The following is a 22124-nucleotide window of genomic DNA, read 5'->3' as shown; positions in this document are numbered from 1 at the left end:
GTCGCTATGACAATCTTGTCACCATAAAAAAAAAATTATCATGATAACATTCCACTTATGACAAAGGATGCAAGAATTAATTAATGACAATATATCACATATAAAAAGATCACCTTGCCAATATAGCTAAGGCGACGATATATACGTTACAGCACTGTAAATAAAATGAAAGGGTAGCCAAAATGACGGTATGTTCATAATGACAATACTGCCACTATGAAAATATGTTCCCCATGACACTATCGCTACACTGACAACAAAGCCATATTCACAAAAGAACAACATTGAAAAGACAGCAAACGAGAATATAGCCACAATCATAGTTCAGCCACCATGATAATAATGTCACGATACAAATCATCACCATGTCATTAGTCACCTTGATAATAAACTTACAATGACTATATAAATATCATGAAAATATAGCCTCCATGTCAACATGTCCACCGTGATAATCTGGCCATTATGATAATATAGTCATGAAGGCAATTTATTCATTATAACAATATAGCCACAGTGATCATATAACTGATGTGACAATACATTCAAAGAAACAAAAAAGAAATATACAAATCATATTTACTATGGCAGTATAACTACATGACAATATAGATACTGTGACAAATAGTCGCTTTTAAATCATAGCAAACATATAGCCGGTAGGACAACATAGTCTCTATGACAAAATAGCGACTAAGACAGGATATATCATTATAATATAGATACCTTGACAGTAAAACCATGTAACAATCACGAAACTGTACCAGCCAAAACAATATAGATGTCATGAAATTTTAGTCAACATGACAAAATTATCATAATAAAATATCATCGGCATTAAAATATAGTTACTATAATCATAGACAAATCATGATCATATAATCAGCAGGTTGACATAAACAATATCACAGTATAAAAACCATGACAGTATAAGTGACATGATGATATGATATCCATACACTTACAATTACAATACCAAAGAAGCCGCCATGAATATATTGTTATCATGATCACATAATCACAACAATATTGTAGGAAGTGACAAATATATCTCCGACAAAATTAATCATAGCAATATAGCCATCAACTTGTTATAGCGACCAAGATAATGTAGCGAGCATTGTACTGAGAATTACAATACAGCCACCGTGCCAATTTCGTCACCATGACAATATAGTTACCATGAAAATATAGTAACGTTGATAATGTAGCTACCATGGCAAAATATTCAAGATAGAAAATACCCAAAACATATCCACAACAAGAGTTTAGCTGCTAAGACGATATATCACTATGCCAATATCTCTAAAATGTTAGTATAGCCATCATGGCAATACATCAAAAGAAAAAATATTCATCACAAAGATATAGCTAACTTGACAATATACTACTCTCACAATATAAGTAACATTAAAAGACAGCCACCTCCTTGAAATATAAAAAAAAAAAAATGTCAAAAAGCCATCATGGCAATATGGTAACTAAACAATATAGCCATCATGGCAATATGGTAACCAAACAATATAGCCATCAAGGCAATATGATTACCGTAGCAATGTATTCTTAATGGCAATATAGTCACCATGTCCTTATAGTCACGAAGACAATACAACTACCATGACAATACAGAAAACATCAAAATACAGTCTCTAAGATAATATTGCCACTAATTAAACAAGTTAAATGACAATATAGATATCGTGACAACACAATCACGATGACAATATACTCAGAAATTATATATAATCGTCATAATAAAATGATCATATCATGAAAATATAGTCACTCTGCCACTATGGCTTCCATTACAATATAGCCACAATAACAAAACATTCACCACGACAGTACTAAAACCATAACCATATAGCATATCATGACAATGTAGTCACTTGATCATTTAATGAAAAATAAAAATTTTGCTTCTATTATGGTATAACCTCAGGGACAAAACTTTATACACCATTAAAAGCTGCCATGATAATACATTCACTATGACATAAATATCATGATAGAATAGTGACCATGGCAATATAGCTACTCTGAGATTATAGTCATTATGACAATATAGTCGCTATTAAAAGACTGTCACCTTAATAATAAAGTCATGAAAATGATATATCGCTTGTGACAAGATATAAATGATTAAAAAATGACAGTATAGCACTTATAAAAAAGATCAACTTGCCACTATAGTCAAGGTGACGATAAATACATCATAGGAATGTAAAGAAAAAGATATGACAACCAGAACGATAGTTTGTTCATAATGACAATAGTGCAACTATGAAAATATGTTCACGATTCTCCAGCTTTACTGACAATAAAGCCATCTTCACAAAAAGAGTACTATTGAAAAAATAGAAAACGACTATACAGCCATCAAGACATTACAGCCACCATGACAATAATCTCTCGATATAAATCAATCGCCAGGACATAACGTCAACTTGATGATAAATATACAATGAGTACATGAACATCATGAAAATATAGCGTCCATATAAATATATTTGTCGTGAAAATATAGCCTCCATATGAATATCTTTAAAATGACAGTTCCGCCATTCTGATAATATAGTCAAAACGCTAATATATTCACCATAACAATAAAGTCACCATGATCACATAAATGATATGAAAATATAGTTAAATTATATCCACTCTTTATTGTCATATGACAATATAGATAAATTATATCCACTCTGAAAATACAGCCACATGAAAATATAGATACTGTGACAAAATAGTCATTTTTGGATCATAGCAAACATATAGCGTCGAAGAGAATATAGTCTCTATGACAAAATAGCGAAGAAGAAAAGATTTATCATCACAATACACTCACCTTGACAGTATAGCAAAAAAAAAAAACAGTGGAACAACCATGAAAAACTACCTACCATAACAATTTAGATTACATGAAAATATAGTTCTATGACAAATTCATTACAATAAAATACAAACGATATCACATTATGGTTTCTATAATCATACACCAATCATGATCATATAAGATAAAACCTTCAAAACAAAGGAAGGGTAGTGACAACGCAGGGAGGAATAGCTTCAAAGTATCTCTGAAAGACGATAGCAGCTCCGTACACGTCGGTAGCTGTTGCGCGACTGTCATCAGGTGACTACATTTTCATGATATGCTATATTGTCATGGTTTCAGTACTGTCGTAGTGAATATATAATTATGTTAGGTATATTGCAGTGGCAGGGTGGCTAAATTTTCATGGTAGGATAATTTTGTTATCGCGGTTATATTGCATTTATGATAATACTGTCATGGTGACTGTGTTCCAGTAATATCTATATTATCATTTAATTTGTTGAAGCTATTGCAATATTGTCGTAGAGACTCTAATATCATATTGCCTGTATTGTCATGGTGGTTGCATGTCATCTTGACTATATGCTCATGTTGGTTATATTCCTGTTATGATTATATGGTTATCGTAACTATATTGCCATGGTGACTATATTGATAGGTGACTACATTGCCATGATAGCTATTTTTCATTTTTGTTATACTGTAAGGAGGTGACTGTCTTTTCATAAAATATATCATCAGGGTAGCTATATTCTTAAGTTAGCTATATCACTGTGGTGCTTATTTTCTTTTTCTGGTGGTATATTGCCATGATGCCTAGACTAAAATTTTGGCGACATTGGCATGGTGATATAGTGTCTTACAAACTGACTTTATGTATGACTTAACACTATGATTTACACCTGATGATTATATATTCATGATTGGTGTATGATTATGGTAACTATATTGTAATGTCGTTTTATTTTATTGTGATAATTTTGTCATGTTGACTACAATTCCCTGACAGCTATAATGTTATGAGCATATCATGATGATAAATCCTGTCTGAGTCACTGTTTTTTCGCAGAGACAATATTGTCCTGGAGTCTATATTTTTCCTATGATCAGAAAACGACTATCTGTTAACAGTATCTATATTGTCAGGTGGTTATATTGCCATTGTGATTATAAGTTGAATGTATCTATATTTCTGCTTTGATTTTATTGTCATATCAGTTATATGATCATAGTATCTTTATTGTCATAGTGAATAGATTGGCGTCGTGACTATATTTTCATAATGGCTAACTTGTTATAGCAAATATTTTGATATGGGGGCTATATTTTCATGATATTTATAAAGTCATTGTAAGATTACTGTCAAGGTGACTCTATTGTCCTGGTGATTGAGTTATATCGTGATATTATTGTCAAGATGGCCGTATTGTCATGGTGGCTATATTGTAGTTTGCTGTATTTTGATTTTACGCTTTTGTGAAGATAGCTTACTGTCAGTGTACCTATAGTGTCATGGAGAATATATTTTCATAGCGGAATTATTGTCATTATGAACATACTATAATTTTGGCCATCTCCTTATTTTAGTTACATTTCTATCATATATATATATATATATATATATATATATATATATATATATATATATATATATATATATATATATATATCATCACCTTGGCTATATTAGCAACGCGATCTTTTTTTACGGTTGCTATATTTTCATTTTTTTACTCTTGCATTTTTTGTCGTAAGTGATACATTATCATGATAACTATAACAACCCGGTAACTATATATTGGCATTTTCACTATATTGTTATTATAGCAATGATATCATGTTTGATATCTTGCCAAAGTAAGTTTATTGTCATGGTGTCTATTTCATCATGATGGTTATATTGTCATGGTGACTACATTTTCACGGTAACTTTTATATTGGTGTTGGGTTTGCCCTAGAGGATGTATCATTATAAAACAAGATTCTAATTTTGATTAAATCATTAGGGGACTACATTGTCGTGATATGCTATATTGTTATGGTTTTTGGATTATCATTGTATATGTATTATTGTGTTGGCTATATTCCAATGGAAGCCATAGTGGCAAAGTGGCTATATTTTAATAGTATAATCATTTTGTTATGTCGATTATGTTCCACATGTGTGTATATTGTCATGGTGACTGTTACCATAATGTCTATACTGTCATTTGATTTGTTGAATTAGTGGCTATATTGTCATAATGTAATGTCATGGTTCCTGTATTGTCTTGGTGGTTGTATTGTCATCGTGTCTATATGGTCATGGTAGTTATATTTCCATTAAGATCATTTTGATATTGTAACTATATTGCCATGGTGGCTATATTGTTAAATGAATATATTGCCATGATGGCTATTTGTTATTTTTTGCTATATTACAAGGGGGTGATTATCTTTTCATGTTGCCTATATATCAAGGTACCTATATTGTTATCATAAGATTACAGTCATAAAGACAATATAGTCGCCAGCCAATATTTCCACCCTAATGATATGGGTATCATGATAATATATCGCTTATAACAGAATATGCAAGATTAAAAAAAATGACAATATACCACCTTTAAAAAAAATCACATTCCCAATATAGCCAAGGTGACGATATATATAACATGGCAATGTAACCCAAATTAGGATATAGCTAAAATGACTTTATGTCATAGTGACAATTGCGTCACCATGAAGATTTGTTCCCAATGAAAGTATAGCTACCCTGACATTAAAGCCATATTCACTAAATAGTAACATTGAAAACACATCAAACGACATTATAGCCACAATGATTGTACAGCCACCATAACAATAATGTTACAACATAAATCAATCACTGTGATATTAGAGTAAACTTGAACAAATTTTTACAATTTCCATAAAAGTATCTTGAGAATATGGTATCCATATAAACATATTTCCCATGACAATGTAGCCATTCTGATAGTATAGTAACAACTACAATATATTCACTTTAACAAGAATGCCACCATGGCCATATAACTGATATAACAATATTGTCAACGCAACATTAAAGAAACATTCAGAATATGTTGAAAACGTCAATATAGCCACCTGACAATATAGATCCCGTGATAAAATAGTCGCTTTCGGATCAGAGGAAACATATAGCCTCTAATTGTGTATAGTGTCCAGGAGACAATAGCGTCCAAAACAGAATTTATCAGTACTATACAGCTGCCTTGACAGTATAGCCCATAAAACAATATCAGAAACATGAAAATGTAACTGCCATACCAATAAAACTACTATCAAAATGAAGTCAACATACCAAAATTATCAAAAAAGATATTGCCATTGCTATGTAGTTACAATAATCATACATTAATGATGATAATGTAATCAGCATTTTCACATAAGCACCGTCACCGTTTAAAAGCATGAAAGACTAAGTTACATGATGATATGATATCCAGACAGATACAATCAAGATGCCAAATAAGCCGTCATAGAAATATTATCATGATCATATAATCACAACCAAATTGTAGGTAAAGACAAAATACATCCCCAACTATGAAGTTGACCTTAACAATATAGCCATCAAGTTGATATAGCGACCAAGATAATGTAGCCAGGATGGCGTTATATTGAACATAACAATTCACCCGCCATGCCAATATCGTCACCTTTACAATGTAGCTTGCATGAAATATAGTAACCTTGACAATGTAGGTACCATGATAATGTATTCCCATGAAAAAATGTCCAAAACAACAGTTGGGCTGCGAAAACTATATCGCCATGCTAATTTTGCCAAAATTCTAGTATAGCCATCATGGTAATATAAAAAACGGAAAAAAATACCCAACACAATAAGATAACTAACTTAACAATATAGCTACTCTGACAAAAATCATGATGGTAATATAGTTACCATAAGAATGTAATGTTAACATCAGTATAGCCATCATGACCATGACGATGACAAGACAACCATGATGACCATACAAGCAACATGAAAATACAGTCTCTATGACAATATTGCCATCAATTTAATAAATCAAATGACAATATAGAAATTATGGCAACACAGTCACCATGACAATCAATTCAAAAATACGATAAAATACTAACAACAAAAGGATCAAACCATGAAAATATAACCACCCTTATACTATGGCTTCCATTGTAATGTAGCCAACATAATATACATTCACCATGACAGTACTGAAACTATAACAATATAGCATATGATGACAATGTATTCACCTCATAATTTAAACAAAATGAAATATCCGTTTTTATAATGATATATCTCCAAGGGTAAATCAACACCATTAAATAAGCTACAATGAAAATGTAGTCACATGTAGTTATCTTAGCAATATAGCCACTAAGAGACTGTAGTCATAATGACAATATAGTCACCATGACAATATACTGTCACTTTCATGATATAGTTATCAAGATAATGTATCACTCATGAAAAAATATATATGATAGAAAAATGACAATGTAGCAACTATAAAGAGATAACATTGCCAATAGAGCCAAGATGACGATATGTAAATCTTCGTAATGTAACCAAAATGAGCAGATAGCCAAAGTGACGATATGTTCATAATGACAATACTGCTACTAAGAAAATATATTCCCCATGAGACTATAGCTACAATAACAATAAAGCAGTCTTCACAAAAGAGTAACATTGAAAATACAGGAAGCGACAATATAGCCACCATAACAATGCACTTATCGTGACAATAATGTCACGATATACATCAATCGGCAGGCTATTAGAGTCACCTTGATAGTAATCTTTCAATGACTTTATATCATGAAAATATAGCCCTCATGTCAACATATTTCCTATGACAATTTAGCCATTATGATAATATAGTCACGACGACAAGATATTCACTATGACATTAAAGCTAGCATGATCATATAACTGGTATGACAATATAGATTTCAGGATATGTAGTGTTCAGGACAATATAGAAATTACGGCAACACAGAAACCATGAAAATATACTCATAAACACAATAAAATCGTCATAACAAAATGATCCAACTCTGAAAATATAGTTACCCTGCCACTATGACTTTAATTGTAATGTAACCAACATAAAATGAATTCAACATGACAGTACTGATACAATAACAATATCGCATATCATGGCAATATATTCACATGATAATTTTAAAAAAGGAAATTCTCGTTTTTATAATATATCTTCAAGGGCAAAATCAACACCATTGAATATGCTACAATGAAAATGCAGTCAAACTGTCATTATAACCATCATCATGAAATAGTCACCATGACACTATAGTTATCTTAGCAATATAGCCAATAAGAGATTATAGTCATATTGTCAACATTGTCACAATGACAATATACTGTCACCTGAATAGTAAAGTTATCACGATAATGTATCGCTTATGAAAAAATATGCATGACTAAAAAAAATGACCACATAACAACTATAAAAGAGATCACCTTGACAATATAGCCAAGGTGACGATATGTAAATCTTCGCAATATAACCAAAATGAATAGATAGCCAAGATGACGGTATGTTCATAATGACAAGACTGCTGCTATGAAAATGTATCCCCCATGACACTGTAGCTACAATGAAAATAAAGCAATCTTCACAAAAGAGTAACAGTTAAAATACAGGAAACGACTATATAGCCATCATGAAAGTACAGCCACTATACCAATAATGTCACGATATAATTCACTTACTATATAAACATAATGAAAATAAAGCTTCCACGTCAACATACTTATCATGACAATTTGCCAATATGATAATATAGTCAAGACGGCAATATATTCATTATAACAATATAACCATGATTATATAAGTGATATGACAATACAGTCAACGCAACAATGAGGAAGCCTTCAAATTATATTCATTATGGCAATATAAGCACCTGATAATATTGATCTGTGACAAAATAGTCTCTTTCGGATCATAGCAAAGATAAAGGCTCCAGGACAATATAGTGTCCATAACAAAATAGCGACCAAGACAAGATTTTTAATTAAGATATAGTCAACTTGACAGTATAGCCGATAAAACAATAAAACAACAATAAAAATGTACCTACCATTATAATATAGCTACCATGAAAATTCAGGCAACATGACAAAATTGTCACAATGAAATATAATCTCCACTATAATTTAGTTACCATAATCATGTGTCAATCATGATAATATCATCAGGAGGCTGACATAAACACCATCACAGTATGAAAACCATGACAATATAGTGACATGATAATATGATATCCATACACTTGCACTCACATTACCAAATAAGCCGCCATGAAAATACTGTTATCATGATCATATGATTAAAATAAAATTGTAGTTAATGACAAAATATATCCCCAACGACAAAATTAACTATAGCAATATAGCCAGCAAGTAAATATAGCGACCAAGATAATGTAGTTAGGATGGCACTATATTGAAAATAACAATACAGCCACAATGGCAATATCGTCACTATGAGAATGGATAGAAATATAGTAACACTGACAATGTAGCTACTATGATAATAAAATACCATGGAAAATATCCACAATAACAGTTTATTTAACAATATCGCCAAAATGTTAGTCTAGGCATCATGGCAATATACCACCAGAAAAAGAAAATAAGCAGCACAATGATATAGCTAACTTAACAATATAGCTACCCTGATAAAATTTTCAATATGAAAAGACAGTCACCTCCTTACAGTATAACAAAAATGAAAAATAGCTATCATGGCAATGTAGTCACCTATCAATATAGTCATATGGCAATATACTTACCATAACCATGTAATCATCACTAGAATATAACTAACATGACTATATAGTCAAGATGACATGCAACCATCATGACAATACAGGCAACATGACATTAGAGGCTCTACGACAATATTGCAATCGCTTCAATAAATTAAATGATAATATAGATATAACTGTAACACAGTCACCATGACAGTATTATCACGAATGCAATATAACCGCGATAACAAAATTATCCTACCATGAAAATTTAGCCACCCTGCCACTGCAATATAGCTAACATAATAATACATTCACTACGACAGTACTGAAAACATGACAATATAGCATATCATGACAATGTAATCACCTGATTACAGTCGCGCACCAGCTACCGAGATGTACGGAGCTGCGGTCGTCTTTCAGCGCTAGGTTGTAGCTACTCCTCCCTGCGTTGTCGTTACCCTTCCTTTGTTTTGAAGGTTTTTCTTATATGATCATGATTGGTGAATGATTATCGAAACCATAATGTGATATCGTTTGTATTTCATTGTAATGAATTTGTCATAGTAACTATATTTTCATGTAAGCTATATCGTTATGGTAGGTACATTTTCATAGTTGTCCAACTGTTTTATTGGCTATACTGTCAAGGTGAGTGTATTGTGATGATAAATCCTGTCTTCTTCGCTATTTTGTCGTAGAGACTATATTCTCATGGACACTATATGTTTGCTATGATCCAAAAATGACTATTTTGTCACAGTATCTATATTTTTATGTAGCTGTATTCTCAGAGTGGATATAATTTGTAAATGCGTTTATTGTTGCGTTGACTATATTGTCATATCATTTATGTGATCATGGTGGCTTTATTGTTATGGTGAATATATTAGCATCTTGACTATATTATCAGAATGGTGAAACTCTCAATTTAAAGATATTCATATGGAGGCTATATTTTCACGACAAATATATTTATATGGACGCTATATTTTCATGATGTTCATGTACTCATTGAATATTCATTATCAAGGTGACGCTAATGTCCTGGCGATTGATTTATATCGAGAGATTATTGTCACGGTGGCTGTATTGTCTTGATGGCTGTATAGTCGTTTGCTATTTTTTCAATAGTACTCTTTTTGTGAAGATGGCTTTATTGTCACTGAAGCTGGAGAATCATGGGTAACATATTTTCATAGTTGCAGTATTGTCATTATGAACATACCGTTGTTCTGGTTATCATCTCTTTTTCTCTACGTTGCTATGATGTATATATAGTCACCTTGACTATAGTGGCAATGTGATCTTTTTTATAGGTGCTATGCTGTCATTTTCTAATTATGCATATTTTGTCAAAAGCGATATATCATTTTGATAACTTTATTATTAAGGAGACAGTATTCTAATAGCGACTATATTGTCATAATGACTATAATCTCAGAGTGGCTATATTGCCATGGTCACTATTTTATCATGATATTTATGTCATAGTGACTGTATTTTCATGGCAGTTTTTTAATGGTGTATAAAATTTTGTCCCTGAGGTTATGCCATAATAGAAGCGAAATTTTTCTTTTTCATTAAATGATCAAGTGACTACATTGTCATGATATGTTATATTGTTATGTTTTCAGTACTGTCGTGGTGAATGTTTTGTTATTGTGGCTATATTGTAATGGAAGCCATAGTGGCAGGGTGACTATATTTTCATTTTAGGATCATTTTATTATGACGATTATATAACATTTCTGAGTATATTGTCATCGTGCTTGTGTTGCCATAATATCTATATAATCATTTAACTTGTTGAATTAGTGGAAATATTGTCTTAGATATTGTATTTTGATGTTTTCTGTATTGTCATGGTAGTTGTATTGACATCGTGACTATAAGGACCTGGTGACTATATTGCCATTAAGAATACATTACTATGGTAATCATATTGCCATGATGACTATATTGTTTGGTTACCATATTGCCATGATGGCTATATTGTTTAGTTACCATATTGCCATGATGGCTATTTGTCATTTTCTTTCTTTTATATTTCAAGGAGGTGGCTGTCTTTTAATGTTACCTATATTGTGAGAGTAGTATATTGTCAAGTTAGCTATATCGTTGTGATGAGTATTTTTTCTGCTGATATATTGCCATGATGGCTATACTAACATTTTAGAGATATTGGCATGGTGATATATAGTCTTAGCAGCTAAGCCCTTGTTGTGGCTATCTTTTGGGTATTTTCTATTTTCAATATTTTGCCATGGCAGCTACATTATCAACGTTACTATATTTTCATGGTAGTTATATTGTCATGGTGACGACATTGGCACAGTGGCTGTATTGTAATTCTCAATACAATGCTAGCTACATTATCTTGTTCGCTATAATAAGTTGATGGCTATATTGCTATGATTAATTTTGTCGTTGGGGATAGATTTGTCACTACATACAATATTGTTGTGATTATATGATCATGATAACAATATATTTATGGCGGCTTCTATGGTAGTGTAAGTGTAAGTGTATTGATATCATATCATCATGTCACTTATACTGTCATGGTTTTTATACTGTGATATTATTTATGTCAAACTGCTGATTATATGATCATGATTGGTCTATGATTGTGGTAACTATATTGTAAAACCGATGATATTTCATTATGATAATTTTTTCATTTTGACTAAAATTTCATGACACCTATAATGTTTTTGCTGGAACAGTTTCATGCTTGTTATATTGTTTCATGGTCTATACTATCAAGGTGTCTATATCACAATGATATATCCTGTCTTGGTGGCTATTTTCTCATAGAGAATATGTTGTCCTGCCGGCTGTACGTTTGCTATGATTCAAAAGCGACAATTTGTCACAGTATCTATATTGTCATGTAGTTATATTGCCATAGTGAATATGATTTGTATATTTCTTTTTTGCTTCTTTGACTGTATTTTCACATCAGTTATATGATCACTGTGGCTATATTATTATAGTGAATAAATTGCCGTCATGACTTTATTATAATGGCCAGATTATCATGGGAGACATGTTGACATGGAGGCTATATTTTCATGATATTCATATAGTCATTGCAAGTTTATTATCAAGGTGACTAATGACATGGTGATGATTTGTATCGTGACATTATTTTCATATTGGCTGAACTATGATGGTGGCTATATTCTTGTTTGCTGTATTTTCAATGTTGGTCTTTTGTGAATATGGCTTTGTTGTCAGTGTAGCTATAGTGTCATGGGGAACATATTTTCATAGTGGCAGTATTGTCATTATGACCATACCGTCATTTTGGCTATCTTTTCATTTTAGTTACATTGCTATTATGTATATAACGTCACCTTAGCTTTATTGGCAAGGTGATCTTTTTATAGGTGATATAATGTCATTATTTAACTCTTGCATACTTTGTCATAAGCGAAATATTATCATGACGATTATATTTCTATGGTGACAATATTGTCATAGCGACTATATTATCATCATGACTATAATGTCACAGTGGCTATATTGCCAAGATAACGATATTGTCATGGTGACTTTTTTATCATGATTTTTATAATGTCATAATGACTGCATTTTCGTAGAAGCTTTTTTAATGGTGTTGATATTGCCCATCAGGAAATACCATTATAGAAGAGAAATTGTCATTTTGATTAAATCATTTGGTGACTACATTGCCATGATATGCTATACTGTTATGGTTTCATTACTGTCATGGTAAATCTTTTATTACTGTTTCTACATTGCAATGGAAACCAAAATGGTAGGTGGCTATATTTTCATGGTAAGATAATTTTATCATGGCGATTATATTGCATATCTGAGTATATTGTCATAGTGACTATGTTGCCATAATATCTATATTGTCATATAATTTATCAAATTGATGGCAATATTGTCTTAGAGACGGTACTGTCATGTTATCTCTATTGTCACGGTGGTTGTATTGTCAACGTGACTATATAGTCATGTTGAATACATTGTCGTTAAGATCACATTGTTATGGTAACTATATTACCATAGTGGCTGTATTGTTAAATCACTATATGGCCATGATGGCTATTTGTAATTTTTGTTATATAACAAGGAGGTGACTGTCTTTTTATGTTGGCAATATTGTCAAAATATCTATATTGTCGAGTAGTGGGTATATATATTGCTTTTCTGGCGTTATATTATCATGATGGCAATAACAACATTTTGGCGATATTGGCATGGCGATATAGTGTTTTAGCAGCTAAACTCTTCCTGTGTATATTTTTCAATTGTATATTTTATTATGGTAGCTACCTAGTCAAGGTTACTATATTTTCATGGTAGCTACATTGTCATGGTGAAGACATTTGCATGGTGGTTGTATTTTTACTTTCTATATAATGCCGTCCTCGCTACATTATCTTGGATGCTCTATCAACTGATGGCTATATTGTTATGGTTAATTTTCTTTCGGGATATATTTTATAATTAGGGACAATACTGTTATGATTATATGATAATGATAATATTTTCATGAAACCTTATGTGGTATTGTAAGTGTAGGTGAATGGATATTTTCTCATCTTGTCACTTAAATTGTCATGGTTTTTACTCTATGATCTTGTTTATGTCAACCTGCTGATTATATAATCGTGATTGGTGTATGATTATGGTAACTATATTGTAATGTCGTTTTATTTCATTGTGATAATTTTGTCATGTTGACTATAATTCCATGACAGCTATAATGTTATGAGCATATCATGATGATAAATCCTGTCTGAGTCACTGTTTTTTCACAGAGACTATATGGTCCTGGAGTCTATATTTTTGCTATGATCCAAAAACGCCTATCTATTAACAGTTATCGCGTGGTTATATTGCCATGGTCACTATTTTATCATGATATTTATGTAATAGTTACTGTATTTTCATGACAGCTTTTTAATGGTGTATAAAATTTTATCCCTGAGGCTATACCATAATAGAAGCGAATTTTTTCTTTTTCATTAAATGATCAAGTGACTACATTGTCATGATATGCTATATTGTTATGGTTTCAGTACTGTCGTGGTGAATGTTTTGTTATTGTGGCTATATTGTAATGGAAGCCATAGTGGCAGGGTGACTATATTTTCATGGTATGATCATTTTATTATGACGATTATATAATATTTCTGAGTATATTGTCATCGTGATTGTGTTGCCATAATATCTATATTGTCATTCAACTTGTTGAATTAGTGGCAATATTGTCTTAGAGACTGTATTTTGATGTTTTCTGTATTGTCATGGTAGTTGTATTGTCATCGTGACTATAAGGACATGGTGACTATATTGCCATTAAGAATACATTGCTATGGTAATCATATTGCCATGATGGCTATATTGTTTGGTTACCATATTGCCATGATGGGTATATTGTTTAATTACCATATTTCCATGATGGCTATTTGTCATTTTTTTTTTTTATATTTCAAGGAGGTGGCTATCTTTTAATGTTACCTATATTGTCAGAGTAGCATGTTGTCAAGTTAGCTATATCGTTGTGATAAGTATTTTTTCTGTTGATGTATTGTCATGATGGCTATACTAACATTTTAGAGATATTGGCATGGTAATATATCGTCTTAGCAGCTAAACTCTTGTTGTGGCTACCTTTTGGGTATTTTCTATCTTGAATATTTTGCCATGGCAGCTACATTATCAACGTCACTATATTTTCATGGTAGCTATATTGTCATGGTGACGACATTGGCACGGTGGCTGTATTGTAATTCTCAATACAATGCTCGCTACATTATCTTGGTCGCTATAACATGTTGCTGGCTATATTGCTATGATTAATTTTGTCGTTGGGGATATATTTGTCACTACCTACAATATTGTTGTAATTATATGATCATGATAACATGACAGTACTGAAACTATAACAATATAGCATATCATGACAATGTATTCACCTCATAATTTAAACAAAATGACATTTTCGTTTTTATATGATATATCTCCAAGGGTATGTATGACTCATGGTGAGGTGCCTGAGGATTGGCGGAATGCGTGCATAGTGCCATTGTACAAAGGGAAAGGGGATAAGAGTGATTGCTCAAATTACAGAGGTATAAGTTTGTTGAGTATTCCTGGTAAATTATATGGGAGGGTACTGATTGAGAGGGTGAAGGCATGTACAGAGCATCAGATTGGGGAAGAGCAGTGTGGTTTCAGAAGTGGTAGAGGATGTGTGGATCAGGTGTTTGCTTTGAAGAATGTATGTGAGAAATACTTAGAAAAGCAAATGGATTTGTATGTAGCATTTATGGATCTGGAGAAGGCATATGATAGAGTTGATAGAGATGCTCTGTGGAAGGTATTAAGAATATATGGTGTGGGAGGCAAGTTGTTAGAAGCAGTGAAAAGTTTTTATCGAGGATGTAAGGCATGTGTACGTGTAGGAAGAGAGGAAAGTGATTGGTTCTCAGTGAATGTAGGTTTGCGGCAGGGGTGTGTGATGTCTCCATGGTTGTTTAATTTGTTTATGGATGGGGTTGTTAGGGAGGTAAATGCAAGAGTCCTGGAAAGAGGGGCAAGTATGAAGTCTGTTGGGGATGAGAGAGCTTGGGAAGTGAGTCAGTTGTTGTTCGCTGATGATACAGCGCTGGTGGCTGATTCATGTGAGAAACTGCAGAAGCTGGTGACTGAGTTTGGTAAAGTGTGTGGAAGAAGAAAGTTAAGAGTAAATGTGAATAAGAGCAAGGTTATTAGGTACAGTAGGGTTGAGGGTCAAGTCAATTGGGAGGTGAGTTTGAATGGAGAAAAACTGGAGGAAGTGAAGTGTTTTAGATATCTGGGAGTGGATCTGTCAGCGGATGGAACCATGGAAGCGGAAGTGGATCATAGGGTGGGGGAGGGGGCGAAAATTTTGGGAGCCTTGAAAAATGTGTGGAAGTCGAGAACATTATCCCGGAAAGCAAAAATGGGTATGTTTGAAGGAATAGTGGTTCCAACAATGTTGTATGGTTGCGAGGCGTGGGCTATGGATAGAGTTGTGCGCAGGAGGATGGATGTGCTGGAAATGAGATGCTTGAGGACAATGTGTGGTGTGAGGTGGTTTGATCGAGTAAGTAACGTAAGGGTAAGAGAGATGTGTGGAAATAAAAAGAGCGTGGTTGAGAGAGCAGAAGAGGGTGTTTTGAAATGGTTTGGGCACATGGAGAGAATGAGTGAGGAAAGATTGACCAAGAGGATATATGTGTCGGAGGTGGAGGGAACGAGGAGAAGAGGGAGACCAAATTGGAGGTGGAAAGATGGAGTGAAAAGGATTTTGTGTGATCGGGGCCTGAACATGCAGGAGGGTGAAAGGAGGGCAAGAAATAGAGCGAATTGGAGTGATGTGGTATACAGGGGTTGACGTGCTGTCAGTGGATTGAACCAAGGCATGTGAAGCGTCTGGGGTAAACCATGGAAAGCTGTGTAGGTATGTATATTTGCGTGTGTGGACGTGTGTATGTACATGTGTATGGGGGGGGGGGGTTGGGCCATTTCTTTCGTCTGTTTCCTTGCGCTACCTCGCAAACGCGGGAGACAGCGACAAAGTATAAAAAAAAAAATCTCCAAGGGTAAATCATAACAATATACTGTCACCTTAATGATATAGTTATCAAGATAATGTATCACTCATGAAAAAATATTCATGATTAAAAAAATGACAATATAGCAACTATAAAGAGATCACCTTGCCAATATAGCCAAGGTGACGATATGTAAATCTTCGTAATGTAACCAAAATGAGCATATAGTCACATTGACGGTATGTTCATGATGACAATACTGTTACTACGAAAATATATTCCCCATGACACTATAGCTCCAATGACAATAAAGCAATCTTCACAAAAGGGTATCAGTGAAAATACAGGAAACGACAATATAGCCACCATGACAATGCAGCTATCGTGACAATAATGTTACGATATACATCAATCGCCAGGCTATTAGAGTCACCTTGATAGTAATCTTTCAATGACTTTATGAATATCATGAAAATATAGCCCTCATGTCAACATATTTCCTATGACAATTTAGTCATTATGATCATATAGTCACGACGACAAGATATTCACTATGACAATAAAGCTACCATGATCATATAACTGATATGACATATAGATTTCAGGATATGTGGTGTCCAGGAGAACATAGAAATTACGCAACAAGTAACCATGAGAAATATACTCACAAATACATAAAATCGTCGTAACAAAATGATCCAACCTTGAAAATATAGTTACCCTGCCTCTATGACTTTAATTGTAATGTAACCAACATGATATACATTCAACATGACAGTACTGAAACTATAGCAATATCGCATAACAGACTATTAGAGTCACCTTGATAGTAATCTTTCAATGACTTTATGAATATCATGAAAATATAGCCCTCATGTCAACATATTTCCTATGACAATTTAGTCATTATGATCATATAGTCACGACGACAAGATATTCACTATGACAATAAAGCTACCATGATCATATAACTGATATGACATATAGATTTCAGGATATGTGGTGTCCAGGAGAACATAGAAATTACGGCAACACAGTAACCATGAGAATATACTCACAAATACAATAAAATCGTCGTAACAAAATGATCCAACCATGAAAATATAGTTACCCTGCCTCTATGACTTTAATTGTAATGTAACCAACATGATATACATTCAACATGACAGTACTGAAACTATAGCAATATCGCATATCATGACAATATATTTACATGATAATTTAAAAAAAGGAAATTTTCGTTTTTATAATATATCTTCAAGGGCAAAATCAACACCATTAAATATGCTACAATGAAAATGCAGTCAAACTTTCATTATAACCACCATCATGAAATAGTCACCATGACAGTATAGTTATGTTAGCAATATAGCTACTAAGAGATTATAGTCATATTGTCAACACTGTCACCTTAATAGTAAAGTTATCACGATAATGTATCGCTTTTGAAAAAATATGCTTGACTAAAAAAAATGACAACATAGCAACTATAAGAGATCACCTTGACAATATATGAAAAAATATACATGATTTAAAAAAATTTCAATATAGTAACTATAAAGAGATCACCTTGCCAATATAGCCAAGGTGACGATATGTAAATCTTCGCAATATAACCAAAATGAGTAGGTAGTCAAAATGACGGTATGCTCATAATGACATTACTGCTGCTATAAAAATATATCCCCCATGACACTATAGCTACAATGACAATAAAGCAATCTTCACAAAAGAGTAGCAGTGAAAATACAGGAAACTACAATATAGCCATAATGAAAGTACAGCCGCTATGACAATAATGTCACGATATAATTCACTGACTATATAAACATCATGAAAATAAGGCTTCCATGTCAACATACTTACCATGACCATTTAGCCAATATGATAATACATTCAAGACGGCAATATATTCACTATATCAATATAGCCATGATCATATAAGTGATATGACAATACAGTCAACGCAACAATAAGGAAGCCTTCAAATTATATTCATTATGGCAATATAAGCACCTGAAAATATTGATGCTGTGACAAAATAGTCTCTTTCGGATCATGGCAAACATATAGGCTGCAGGACAATATATTGTCCATGACAAAATAGCGACCAAGACAAGATTTTTAATTAAGATATAGTCACCTTGACAGTATAGCCGATAAAACAATGAAACAACAATGAAAATGTACCTGCCATAACAATATAGCTACCATGAAAATGAAGGCAACATGACAAAATTGTCACAATGAAATATAATCGCCATTACAATTTAGTTACCATAATTTTATATCAATCATGATAGCATCATCAGGAGGCTGACATAAACACCATCACAGTATAAAAACCATGACAACATAGTGACATGATAATATGATATCCATACACTTGCACTAACATTACCAAATAAGTCGCCATGAAAATATTATCATTATCATATAATTAAAACAAAATTGTACTTAATGACAAAATATATCCCCAACGACAAAATTAACCATAGCAATATAGCCTGCAAGTAAATATAGCGACCAAGATAATGTAGTTAGGATGCAATTATATTGAAAATAACAATACAGCCACAATGGCAATATCGTCACCATGACAATGGAGCTACCATGAAAATATAGTAACATTGACAATGTAGCTACTATGATAATAAAATCCCATGGAACATATCCACTATAACAGTTTATTTGCTAAGACACTATATCACCATGCCAATATCGCCAAAATGTTAGTCTGGAAAACATGGCAATATACCACCAGAACAAGAAAATAAGCACCACAATGATATAGCTAATTAACAATATAGCTACCCAGATAATATATTCAATATGAAAAGATAGTCACCTCCTTACAGTATAACAAAAATGAAAAATAGCTATCATGGCAATGTAGTCACCTATCAATATAGTCACCATGGCAATATAGTTACCATAACCATGTAATCATAACTGGAATATAACCAACAAACTATATAGTCAAGATGACATGCAACCATCATGATAATACAAACAACATGACATTAGAGTCTCTACGAAAATATTGCAATCGCTTCAACAAATTAAATGATAATATAGATATTACTGGAACACAGTCACCATGACAGTATTATCACAAATGCAATATAACCGCGATAACAAAATTAACCTACCATGAAAATTTAGCCACCCTGCCAGTACAATATTGCTAACATGATAATACATTCACTACGACAGTACTGAAACTATGACAATATAGCATATCATGACAATGTAGTCACCTGATGACAGTCGTGTACCAGCTACCGACGTGTACGTAGCTGCTATCGTCTTTCAGAGCTAGGTTGTAGCTATTCCTCCCTGCGTTGTCGCTACCCTTACTTTGTTTTGAAGGTTTTATCTTATATGATCATGATTGGTGTATGATTATCGACACCATAATGTGATATCGTTTGTATTTCATTGTAATGAATTTGTCATAGTAACTATATTTTCATGTAAGCTATGTTGTTATTGTAGGTAAATTTTCATGGTTGTTCCATTGTTTTATTGGCTATACTGTCAAGGTTTCTGTATTGTGATGATAAATCCTGTCTTCTTCGCTATTTTGTCATAGAGACTATATTCTCTTGGACGCTATATGTTTCCTATGATCCAAAAATGAGTATTTTTTCAAAGTATCTGTATTTTCATGTAGCTGTATTCTCAGAGTGGATATAATTTATAAATGCGTTTATTGTTGCGTTGACTATATTGTCATATCATTTATGTGATCATGTTGGTTTTATTATTATGGTGAATATATTAGCGTCTTGACTATATTATCAGAATGGCGAAACTGTCAATTTAAAGATATTCATATGGAGGCTATATTTTCATTACAAAAATATTTATATGGACACTAAATTTTCATGATGTTCATGTACTCATTGTACATTCATTCTCAAGGTGACGCTAATGTCCTGGCGATTGATTTATATCGAGAGATTATTGTCATGGTGGCTGTACTGTCTTGATGGCTGTATAGTCGTTTGCTATTTTTTTAATAGTACTATTTTTGTTAAGATGTCTTTATTGTCAGTGAAGCTGGAGAATCGTGGGGAACATATTTTCATAGTTGCAGTATTGTCATTATGAACATACCGTCGTTCTGGTTATCATCTCTTTTTCTTTACGTTGCTATGATGTATATATCGTCACCTTGACTATAGTGCCAAGGTGATCTTTTTTATAGGTGCTATATTGTCATTTTCTAATCATGCATATTTTGTCACAAGCGATATATCATTTTGATAACTTTATCATTAATGTGACAGTATTTCAATAGCGACTATATTGTCATAATGACTATAATCTCAGAGTGGCTATATTGCCATGAACTATTTTATCATGATATTTATGTCATAGTGACTGTATTTTCATGGCAGATTTTTAATGGTGTATAAAATTTTGTCCCTGAGGTTACACCATAATAGAAGCGAAATTTTTAGTTTTCATTAAATGATCAAGTGACTACATTGTCATGATATGCTATATTGTTATGGTTTCAGTACTGTCGTGGTGAATTTTTTTTATTGTGGCTATATTGTACTGGAAGCCATAGTGGCAGGGTGACTATATTTTCATAGTAGGATCATTTTATTATGACGATTATATAACATTTCTGAGAATATTGTCATCGTGATTGTGTTTTCATAATATATATATTGTTATTTAACTTGACGAATTTGTGGCAATATTGTCTTAGTGACTGTATTTTGATGTTTTCTGTATTGTCATGGTACATGTATTGTGATCTTGACTATAAGGACATGATGACTATATTGCCATTAAGAATACATTGCTATGGTATTCATATTGGCCGTGATGGCTACAGTTTTAGCTACCTTATTGCCAAGATGGCTATATTGTTTACTTACCATATTGCCATGATGGCGTTTGTC

The sequence above is a fragment of the Panulirus ornatus genome, chromosome 55 (genome assembly GCF_036320965.1).
Source record: "Panulirus ornatus isolate Po-2019 chromosome 55, ASM3632096v1, whole genome shotgun sequence".
NCBI lineage: Eukaryota > Metazoa > Arthropoda > Malacostraca > Decapoda > Palinuridae > Panulirus > Panulirus ornatus.
The sequence above is the reverse complement of the archived record's forward strand: the minus strand, read 5'-3'. Positions refer to the sequence as shown.